General features: G+C 38.8%; 1 protein-coding gene across 1 annotated transcript in view; it reads left to right on the top strand.

Moving 5' to 3' along the window:
- The window catches only part of LOC149805835 (cerebellar degeneration-related protein 2-like), a 36,248-nt gene that overhangs the window by 11,096 nt on the left and 12,503 nt on the right, over positions 1-12,649 (top strand). The gene's annotated exons all lie outside the window — the stretch shown is intronic.

Raw genomic sequence — 12,649 nt, 5'->3', positions numbered from 1 at the left:
GAGTAATGGGTTGATATCTTTAACAGTATCCCTCTCTCGTTTTGTGTATCGTAATCAGAGTAGTGTGTTGATATCTTTAACAGTATCCCTCTCTCGTTTTTTTGATTTATATAAATTTCCTGTATTCGATGGTTAAAAATTTCAATACCAGTTTGAAATATCGGACAAAGCCAGATAATTAGGAAAAGGCTTGACATTTTCTGAATTCGTTTCGAAATTAAAGTCATTAGTTCCAACATTGTATCAGCTTATTGACATGTTTGTTAAAAATAATCGATGAAAAACACTTGAAACTTTCCGTTGGCGTGATTGCTCAGCTAACACACTCGACGGACATGAGCAAGCATAATTTTCAGCCATTTCCAATGATCTTTCAACGATGGTCATTAATGGGACATAATTAAGTATGCGAATGACGGGATCGAAACTCGACCAAAGAACCACAATAACCCTTTTGGGCCTTCTGAATCTTTTCAGTATGTTACATTGCCTCGTAGTAATTTAGAAAATGATCAGAAAAAAGCTAATCCTCTTATGCAAAGATTGAAAAATCAGTACGAGTCGCGCATCACACTAGATACCTTTAAGGTCATCAAAAGTGTACACTGATTTTGCAGCAAGAAGTCGAAAAGAAAAGTCGGTTAGGGATTGGAGATTAATAGCATTATGCCGTAGTTAGTGCCGCGAGAGTGAAGTCACTAATGTTAAAATGAGGCTTTGAGTCTTGCTTTCCAGTTCTGGTTTTTAGGCCGAAAACCCCCACAAGATTTCTACATAAATATTCCCCACTGGAAATTTTCTGTACAAGTGTACATCTGTGGTTGTAGCTCTTGCGAATCCAAATAAAGCTTCGCTTCTCAAGCCCGCACCATGGGTTGGGAGCTGTAGTGCTGTGAGCTCGCAGATAATTATAAGCTGAAAAAACATAAGCGATTTACTGTTATCGAATTGTAGTGGGTTATTATATAATGCCATGAGAAACCACACTGTTTGATATATATATATATATATATATATATATATATATATATATATATATATATATATATATATATATATATATATATATATATATATATATATATATATTGTGCTGAGAATGGCATTAAACCCTAGAACAGCAACAACAATACATGTATTATTATGAAAGAATTAATGCCAGCGCCTAATATGGGAATTAAATTACTGGACTAAGAATGTATTTGTAAGGTCACAAGAAAGGACCAAATTAATATTTATCTTGAATACGTAGTATAGATTCGTCAGAGAGGCCCAAAAGATGCTATGTAATTTTTCAAAGACGTGTTCTGAGTACCTTAATACATTGACAGTGTAAGGGATTGCGTTGGAGCGAGCACGGCGAAAATTTGGCGAAGAATTTAAGAAAAAGCGTAAACAGTCTTTATATGATACTGCGCAAGGAAACGATAAATTGCTGACGTTAACCGAGTCACCTTGGGAATATTGAAATGACTAGTTAAGGCAGTGACGAAATCGAAATGACTAGTGAAGACAGTGAAGACATTCAAACCATTAGCGAAGACAACAAGGAGTACCATAATTATAGAAATGCCTTTAGAATTAGTATACAGATGGCATCCACGCTCGCCGATCTTGAGAAAATATAGGAAGAAATCTACAACTATGTAGAAGCAAGGCAGCTGGCCCATGGTGATAAATTTACCAAATATATATTCATACATGAAAGAACGCAAGCATAGAGCACACATACAGGTGGTACAAGACGTTTGCCAGTATTGGGTACAAACGCGAACATAATGGTGATGTATATTTTTAGAACCGAAGTTGAGTCATTTGTATCGTTCCCAGCTTGGGTGGAATTTTATCCGACCTGAGACCTCTCATATTTGTCCAAGATTAGGAACTTGAGCCTCTTTCTTTAGCAATGCCTGATGGGATATTAAAAATCGCCATCTTAGATGGAAAGGGGCATCGTACGTATCAAAGCCATAAAATCGCATACCATAGTCTGGATTATGAAGTGTTTAGTGTTATGTATATCTGTATTGTGTGTTTGACTTTTGGTCCATGATTGTTGATTCTATTTTTAGATATCGCTATAAACATGTGTTAGGGGCCCGGAGTGGCCTAAAGCGCTCATCGTTACGGATCACTGCCATCTCACCTGTCTGCGTGGGTTCGAGTCTCGGATTCGGCTAATGTGGTTATGTGAGAAAGCTTGCCAGTAGCTTCTCGTGATTCGGTGGGCCGGGGTTTTCCCGGGTTCTTCCTCTACCATTTATACTGGCCGCCATGTATAGCCTCGCTTGTGTTGAAAAATGGCGTTAAATCCTACAACAACAATAAACAGGTGTTTACTAGTTTTAGACTCAGCTTTGATCTTTAACCTGTTTACAAGTTTGGGGTAATTTATGATTGGATGGTCGAGTATTGCAACATAGGTCATGTTGGAGGTCTTGTGAAATAAGTCACGCGGATGAATTGCGATATAGGATCGTAATAGAGTCGAGGAGATGTATGTAAAGAGAGAATTGAACAAATATTCTTGTACACATTTCCTGGTATAATTCTTGTTTTAATATCGGTCTTCAGATGTATTCATTGTTGTGTTCAGATTTAATTTGAGAGGAATCGTTTGTTTGAATTATTTATTGGAATCACAAAATGTTAATATAACTGTCTGGACTAAAGCAACATTTTGAAATTATGTTGAATTCATCCAAAGACATTCTGGACGATGCCATTGTGATACATTCAAGACTGTTGTCACTTTCAGAACATGCAGAGATATTGGTACAACATTATACTGTTGGACTTAATATAATTTTTAGGATTATTTTTGATTTAATTTATAATACTGTAATTTCCTCTTTTTTTGTCATTTTATAGCGTGGAGAATTAAATTAATTTTTTAGTATTGCAATAGTTGTTGATTTTGCCTCTTTCTGTTACTTAGTTTAAGGCCAGGATGGACTCTTGAAAGATATATGAAAGTTGAACTTCATTATACCCTTAGAAGCCTTTGTGCGGATAAAGTTATATTCCTGTACCAAAATATATTCCATTGCGCACAGAAGTAAATGTGAAAAATAATGACAACCGGTGTTTATATTGGGCTATGTTATTGACGCAGTATGCCACAAACGGTTCTACAGATCAGCATGGAAAATACAGACAACACCTGAGTGAACTCGTGTTTGGCACGTATAATGTTCTGTACTTGTTCTAACACCATACTCGACTGTTGAATTTAGTCACGCTATGGATAAAGTGGGTTCGGTTGCACGTTACTGCACCATCCGTGGACGATCGACCATGTGTTGATGTACTTAGGGGATTCACGAACGCGTTGCATCGTGGTAGATGTCTTCCTCGTTCATCGGAGTTCTCTTCCACAGCCGATGAAGCCATTGCGACTAACGACACTGGCCCTAACGGGAATGCTATTGTAGACGACGATGTGATGCTTGAGCGGCAAGTCAACCCAGCGATAATAATTTTCTACCAAGACAAGCCAAAACTAATGCGGAATAACTTGAACATGATGATATAGGACTTACGTGCACGGCCTTTCAAAAATTAATTGGACCTGGTGCGCCACCAATATTTATAGGGTGAATTTCAGAATATTTTCGCCGAGTTCATTCGGGACCCGTATAGTTCCTTTACAAATGACTGGAACTATAAGTTCCATCTGGGGAAACGTATCTCGCGGGTTTTAATACGAACGCGTCTCAGGCGAAATTCACCAGTGATGTCATAGCAGATTCTGTGAACAAAGCTGCCCGCGAACACCAGGAACTTGTCTTCCTTTATATCAATGTCCGCGAACGTATCAAGGATATACAGCTGTATTACTGTTGCGACCGACTGCACAGGAAGACCTTACAGTGGGCTTCAAACAAACGTTTGTACCACTGATCAAACCCACACGCGAAACCGAGGAAGAGGTGAAGAAAGTTGCCAATAGCACCGTCGCGATGATGGTAACAGAAAAGAAACCGGGCCTCGCGTACCAAACTATTTAGAAAGCCACTGAGGAAACCGTATGCCAGTATGATTGATAAAAATTCTACAAAGGTTTAAAGGCAATGCAAGAGGATGCTTGAGAAACACTTGCGCGTGTTCCATATGAACAATAAACTGACCAGTCAAAGTTGCCAGCACGAATCAAAAGTTTAATGAACAGGCACGATAGATAATCTTTGATAACACAAAGTTTTCCGCTAACGTACCTGATCCGAAAGACTAAAAAGACTATGTTAACACATTAACCGTCTGCGGATTCGTCACGGGTTACGTCAAAATTGAATGGTATGGATGATTATTTCGAGATTTTATGTGACTTGAAAAACTCTACAGTTATAATCATATAACAAACGGATTTTCAGAGAATCTTTCGCATGTCTGGAAACCTAAGTGCAGAAAAGATCCAGCCATACTGGCATAATTGAATCCGTATATACGAAAAACTCTTCAACAAAAAAAAATATGGCCTATGGCGCTTATTTTCTTGTGGAGTATCTGAATCCCAAGGAGAATGTGCCTCCCGCGGGCGATGAAGAATATTACGCCTGACCAGAGAATGCTGGGCCTCTCAATGATGACCCAATGGCGCACAAGCGTGGAAAAGGTCTTGGTCGAGGAAATAGGCCTAACACATTGGGTTGAAACGGTTCTCATGTCGGCCTGTATACCAGTAACAGATCAATGAACTCTGGATAGTCTAAAACACACGTGGGGTCGGTTCACGTAGGCAGTAATGCACCATAATTACATAAATGATGCCACATTACTTTTTCAGCGATTGCTCACATACGATATTATAGACCCATGGACGTTTCGCTTGCTAATGCACGAATTCGTAGAAGACATCAATCATGTATATTATGAACTCGCGAAGAACGCCGATCATTAGAGATATCCATTTTTGCGATATCACTGCTAGGATCCAGCGTGTTGCTGCTAATGCAACCCCGAGCGTTACCTGTTGATCACGATATCGTCGACGAAACCAGAATTTCATATGGTTTTCTTAACACCAATAACCTCTGGCAATCCCGAATACTTCAAATCGTAATACCGTCGTTGCGCGTTTATCGCAGTTGGCCTAATATTCGAGCACGGTCGTGAAAGTACCTGCAATATTATTATTTTCCAACGGGCGTGTAGGGGAGTGACTCACTCATTGATGAGATCTGACGGAGGAATTTTTGGTGACCAAACGTGATTCTAAAATCAACACACGCGAGAACGAGCCTACACTCAGCTCTGTTATCTCGATGCAGTCTTCGCAGAAAGCTGGCGACAATGCACATTCGTTACTGAGAACGGTTCTAATTTGACCCAATAATAGTAATGATATTCCCGAGGAGATACAAAATATGCGTGCAGGACCCGACAGTACCAATAACAATACCGCTCCAGACACTGTCTGGATCACCACCACAATTCAAGTTAAATTAACATATGACGCAATCAGCTGATTAGCAGAAGTTGTATTTCTGGTTTAGCTGTTTAAAGCATAACCTCACAGTTACATATTGTACGGATTCATCCCAGATGTAGTCCCGTGTAATATCATTTCTATTACGTCGTCGGCGACCGTGTACCCTTCACGCCACTATGTGTGTGTATGTGTGTGTGTTTAAAGTAGCTTTTACAATTTGAGTCATATTGTTATGATGTCTGCAGTGTGGCAGATAATAGTGATATCTAGCACTGGGGCATATCGTGCCCCACCGAGACATATTATACTGAAACCAGGCGACCAGTCCTAACATAAACCTGTTAATGCAGATCGCCAAGCCAAGCGAGGTAGCTGGTAGTACCATTTTTATAAGTCTTTGGTATGACTCGGCTGGGATTTGAAGTCGCGACCTCACGTATCCGAGGCGGACGCTTTAACCGACCAGGACGGACACGAGTTGGATCTCCTCTTCCCTCCCCCAGGTAGACCTTGGCAATACAACTGCAATATGTAATACAATAACAGTTGTACGTGGACTTGTGATATTCGTGCGTGTCGTTTACGTGGCATAGTATAGAAATAGCATTGGTGAAGCTGTCCGGGGAGTGATCACTGGAGCTCCAAAAGATGTTTGCGACCCAGACATCTTGCGCTGCATTGAACATGAAACCAGATTCAATGCGAGTTCTTAAAAGCATCGAAGGCGCTGCTGCGGATCGGATGAAAATTTTGGGATTGCGATCCAGTCTATTATCAAAAGTGGTTGCTCTTCCATCAATAACAACAATGCAAACGCGGTTGACAAAATCATCAATGAAGCTTCTCTAATTGAGTTAGCACAAGCCATCACTGATTCGATGATTGAAAATGTGGCAGCGTGAAGCTGATTACGGTTGTGGACAAGAGGAAAACGGATGAGACGAAACTGATAATATGTGAGTGAAAACTTATGAAAAATTTCAAAGAAGTAATCGATGCAACGCTTGATATAGACGCACCTGACCAGTAGATCGAAGTAAGAGATTATTCGTACCCGGCTAAGGAGCCTAATTAGATAGATCGAATAGAATTTCAGGTGCTTGACACTTTCTTCTGTGTGAGGTCTTCTTGGAAATCGATGGAAAACTTGTACATAAATACTACACCGGCTCCCAATTACACCACCAACACTAAAATTTGGTTCTTCAACAGTGACATTATGGCATTATTTAGCAGCTTGCCTTATTTCGTCGATTGAAATAAATTTGTCGCATATTTAAGTAACGTTAACATTGCTACGATGATTATGGACACTCGCCAGATATAGTGATGATTATGCGGGATCCGCTGATCCGTCTGTGATGATTATTAAGGTTTGATCCGACATTGCAGATCAAGTACAGTTTATAATGCGACAGGCTACATAATGTCACACCCACCCCACCCCATCCACAGTCGCTCTCAATACCAATGACAATTTATTGTTGTGTAATCCAAATTATAACCTTAGATATACGCAGCGTCGAGGGCAGCTTCACGGGGATTCGTCATTTTCATGCTAGATTTCTCTGTCACATTTTTAGATTTTGTAGAGATGTTCGCGATGCTATTTTCGGTACCAAACACATTCAGGTTATACCGAAAAAGCAACAACATTGATGCAATTTGGCGTTTTAATGGCGTCGTTAATGGTAAAGTTGTATTGTGGAAATTATCATTGTGGATGCATGTACTAATCCTTTCGACGGCTGTAGAAGTGCGTTTGTTGTCGCTTATTGGGTCTGGAGGCACATCACCTCTGTCGTTTCTCACGATTACCTTTATGTATGTTCAGTCTGTATTGTCTTTCGGCTTTTCTCAATGATTATATGTCACGTATATCAGTATTGTGTGATTAGCCTTGGTCAGTAATAAGGTTTAGTGACTCGCTGACTACTCACATCTTTTATTCATTTTTGGTGAACAACATATTACAAAGCTAATACATGTCTATGATTTAGATTATATTTTTAATTCATTATTTATTGGAGTTAAATTTATTTACAGATGTTGAGGTTAAGGTCTAACTTTAATAAGAATTTAAGAATGTTCCAGAAGCAAATTGTTTACGAATTTGATGGGGAAATTGGCCCTTGTCCTAGTTCTGTTTTTGTGTCTTAGCTTTTGTATAAATGGAGTTTACTTTAGAATTACTCATTCCTACCTTAACATCCTATGTGGAATCAGTATTGTTGCGTTCAGTTTTTATTGAGAAGAATTATTTATTTCAGTTATTCACTGGAATTAAAAGTCCTTATTAACACTTCTTAGGCAATATCACTATTCTGGAATTACTATGAATTCATTCGAAGACATTTTGGATTATATCATTGTGATACATCAAGACTGCTGGCACATCTCACATTCCAGGCTATTGGTTCATCAGCACATTCAAAATTGGCATTCATTCGGAACACCACTGGAATTCATTCGGAATTCTATACTTCAATCAGAAACAATTACCTTGCATAGTTTCTAACATCCTTATGGACAGTAATATCGCCAAAAGTATGTTATCATTACCAAACGGGTACACACGCCATAAAATATTCTACAGTTTAAAAAGCAATAAAAAATGCAAATATAAATAGACAAAATACAATCACTTAAATGTAGGCTTATTTTTATGAGCAGTTAGTGAAAAACGAATTTCCCAAAAATCTATAATTACACATTAAGACTGATTAATACACGAGCAGACAAAATACAGTAGTTTAATCAAATCCCGATTATTGTGTTAAAGTAAATTGTCTGGGCTATTCCTCAAACTTGTACATACTAATATCAGCACTTTATAATGATTTATAGGAAATTTTTGGACCAACACGCTAGCATTTATTTCTGATCTGCGAGAGACAATAAACGAGTTGGAGCTTGAATACGTTACGTTTTGTTAGCTCTTCTAGTCATAGATGGTTGTAAGGAAACGAGGTTTTCAGTTAAAGATTTCGCAAAATGTTTAGTTTGTCCTTAACGAAAATGGTGACCATCAAATGGCCAATATATTATTGATTTGACATTTAATATGGATGCCATGGCATCCACCTTTAAAGTCTTGTTATCAGCAATCCCCTTAAACAGATGGTCGTTTGTTTGTTTTGCCTTTTGGTGATTTTAACGACACATTTAAAACATTATTGGATACATCTTGCAGAGTAAATGGGAGATAAGTGCCTTTCCCAAGGACACACCGAGGTAGCTGATCCGGGCTGACCTTGGCTGGTTATAAGCCCGCGATAATGGATTACAAGTCCTAGGCTCAATCAGTTGTTCCACCGCAGCTTCCGAAAGGATAGTTATATATGCAAGGGCTTTCACTGAAAGATTTATTGGCACTGCAACCTGTAGAGGTCTGTTAACTGAGTTATATATTTTGATATAGTATAATATTGCATGCGACCAGATAAATAGTATCAAGCCATAATAACACCGTTTTTCATGAATTTCAACGTTCTTCCAATCTAAATTAGGTTTGGAAGCAAGGAAATTATGTTTGTTTTTTTTAAACTCGGACATTAACCTTTCTTTGAAATAGTGAAGACGTTAGGTTTAAACGACGTTCAAATATTCAGTTTAGAATTAAGAGGTGCCACCTTTTAATTCAGTGCCGAAGTCGCTCGTAATTCCTTTCTTTTTCGGGAGTGCTCCAAAGGTAGAAGGTAGTGATGTGATACATTCGACAAATTCCATTAGTAAACTAATCGAATAGCATCAACATTCACACGTGGTGTACAAAGTGATTCGATAGGTAATGAAGAGAGGCGGGCCCGCTTGTTTTAAGCGGATCTGAGAAGAAAAGCGTAAATTAGATAAAACGTAGACTTGGGCGAATATTGATGATCAACTGAGGCGCAGGAATACTTTGAAGGGCGAACTTGGGCTGAAGACACACCCAGCTCCTGAGGATTTCTATATTAATTAGCAAGCATACGGCACAGACTTGCAAAAAACAATGTACGTCAGTTATGCCTTTTGAAGAAAATAATACTCGCTAAATGCTTGGCCGAGTACTGCATTATATCAAATGCAAAATGAGAATAGCGCATCCCATAAGTATCACCTACCGTATCCGACATAGCTTCGTGTTGCTTATGTTTGCAGTGGTGACGTCATCAAATTTTGTGTTCATCTTTCGACTGAAATCGGTTGACCCATCTGTGTCGCCGATCAACATCGGATTATTTCGTACGGGTGTGAAAAATGGCCGGGTTTCTTAGTTCGAGAAAGAAATTACATGGCTCATAATGAGATGAAACGTTGACATCTAGTTGTAATGGCACCCAACGATGTTTAGTACCAATATCTTCAAGATTAAATATTATTCAGATAACTGGGCATATAAAACGTTTTGCACGTAACGGCGGCATTAAGGCTTTCCTGGTCCGACTAACTGTTCGCCGAACAAGGTGCAACACTCTCCTAAATTATTAGACGGTTATTAGATGAAATATTGTTGCCACATGTCTAACTTGGATATATACAGTGTTAGAACCGCCAAGAAAGTACCGCTATTATAGACAGGCTTAATCAGACTCTGTACGAATAACTATTAAAACGAAAACAAGCCTTATTCGGGCCAACCTTCAGATCCCTAATGGATTTACCTTATTAATTCAGCTCTTTTCAGGTCGTTACTCTGCCGCTGTCGACAGTAGAATCTCGTCATACTGCACTATTCCCAGGGGTGTGGTAGGGGTAATTATATGGACCAAAACCACGTGAATCCTGTCGCGCAGCAAGCAAGTGCATGACGTACAATGTGTCCCTCATCAAGTACTACGTGCTAGATTGTATAATGCCTACGTCTCACTAGCCGGAAAATGTCACAGTACTCAATCAAAAAGTGCTGATTGAACCAACAAATGAATTTATTTCTACTTCTCCTAAACAGACTGATATCTCTACATGCAGTTTTCACCAAAACACTTCTTACGTAAATGAAAATGATACCAATCCGACCTACAATATGGGCGGCATGTTGGTTATCTTTAAACTCTTGCAGTTGCTACTTCTCCTAACGAATGGTTATGGCGTTTTCAGTAAATGACGTTAAAATTTTTAGTTGATTCAAAATGAAAAAGTATAGCCTATCATGTGTTGAATAAGAGCGTTAAACCCGTAAACATAATGAAAAAGGTGCTGATTTGATATACATTTGGTTGCTAGCTATGGTGGGCATCTTGCAAATCGTCTTGTGGTAGAAGCGGCTTCTGGATTTTAATAGAAGACTTCTTATGATAGATATTGGTCCTAAATTAAAATGATGCCCCTAAATTAAAATGATGCAGAGTCAGACTGCATGTGTGGTTCTCGTGGTTGCCATACTGAAAATCTTATGGCTTCTTCAGAACATACGGTCACTTAGGTGTGTGATTTTCACTCAAAGACATTTTAAGATATTTTGTTCTATTTGAGAGGATGGCCATATTGACGTGTGATTTTCACGAAAGCACTTATCGCTATATGCAGTTATTCTTAAATGAAAATGATAGCAATATGACCTCACAAATTTTGGAAATCTTGTAAAAGCTGCTTCTCCAGAATGGATGGACTTGCCGACATCTTTCTGTTTCAGCCGAGTGATCTAAAGCGCTCTCCGTTACGGATCACTGCCATCTCACCTCTGTCTGCGTGGATTCGAGTCTCGGATTCGGCCAATGTGGGTATGTGAGAAAGCTTGCCAGTAGCGTCTCGTGGGTCGGTGGTTCTTTCCGGGGTTTTCTCGGGTTCTTCCTCCACCATTAATACTGGCCGTGTGCTGAAAAACGGCGTTAAACCCCACAACAACAATAACAACAATAACGACAGCTATGTGTGTGTGTGTGTGTGTGTTAAATTTATGCTGATAAAATATTGAAAATGATTGTATCGACGGACGGTCGTATCGACATGTTGTTTTCACTAATACGTTATGGCAGTATGTCTCTAATTGTAATGAACACAGGCCTTCAGCGTATATAATTCTAATGAAAATGGTGTTTATCAGGCCTTTCGAAAACAGCGTTATCGCTGCTCCAATTTGTATGAATGTTGACATTGATTTACACGAGTTTTCAATGAAACAGTGCATATATTTTATTGGTTTGTGAATAAAACTGGTTTTTATCTGGTTTGTGAAGGAATTACCTCAATGACTTTGGGATCAAGTCAGTGGTCATTGCTTGCATTTGTTACTTCACTGAGCTTAGAACCCAATGACTTGTACATATACAGTTTAATTTTGACTACACTTTACAAGCAGCATTCCAATAAACAAGTTGATAGCCGCACTATCTCTGATTTTAACGTTAGCTGTCTTGACTTTAATCTTTCGTTGTTCGGGTTTGTAAGCTTGATAACATACAAGTATGAATCCATTATTATCATTTAATCCAGTCTGTGTATATATCTGAAGAACACCTCGAATTGTAACTTTTTGTTTCCTCCAGATATATTAGTTATAGATCTAACCCAGCAAAGCATAGTGTTATGTCTTAACATTGATACACGTTCAGTGACCTTTTATCCATGATGTTAGGTTCAAGAAACAAAGGCTATGTTAAAGAGTGTTGTAAACCACGGGTATCCTGTGAAAATGTTAACTCAAGCATAAGAACCGAATTGTGTTATGTTAGGGTATCCCGAGAATCTTAGAGACGGCTTCAGTACTCAGATGTTTGAAAAGAAGAAACGGCCTCATTTTGAGTTTATGAAAATTGTTTTGGATCAGTACAGCGTCAATACTTTCGAAAGATTCTTGATTATTACTAGTATTACACGAAACCTAAATATGAAACTTGCAATTTGCTGATCCTACATATTGTACTTAATACACGCATCCTACAACCTCGTTAGGCTTCGTTAACATTTGGGTCAGTTCAATGTAGCATGCCGAATTTTTTTTTTTGTTTTGTTTAAAAAGCCAAATCAGACTAGAGTAGCTGCCATGTGTAATGTGATCAGAGTTGAACTAAGCTTATTACCTGGCAACATTTTTACCGTGCAATATTCATTTTTAAAGACAGGCGACCAGTGGTAAGGTGACTGGTCTTTATTTATTCTGCGTGGGTTCCAGTCTCGAATTCGGCCAATATGGGTATGTGAGAAAGCTTGCCAGTAGCTTCTCGTGGGTGGGTGGTTCTTTCCGGGTTTTTCCCCGGATTCTTCCTCCATCATTAATACTCGCCGCCATATATAGCC

The sequence above is a fragment of the Sinohyriopsis cumingii genome, chromosome 2 (assembly GCF_028554795.1).
Source record: "Sinohyriopsis cumingii isolate HCF-2022 chromosome 2, ASM2855479v2, whole genome shotgun sequence".
NCBI classification, from domain to species: Eukaryota; Metazoa; Mollusca; class Bivalvia; order Unionida; family Unionidae; genus Sinohyriopsis; species Sinohyriopsis cumingii.
The sequence above is the reverse complement of the archived record's forward strand: the minus strand, read 5'-3'. Positions and strand labels throughout refer to the sequence as shown.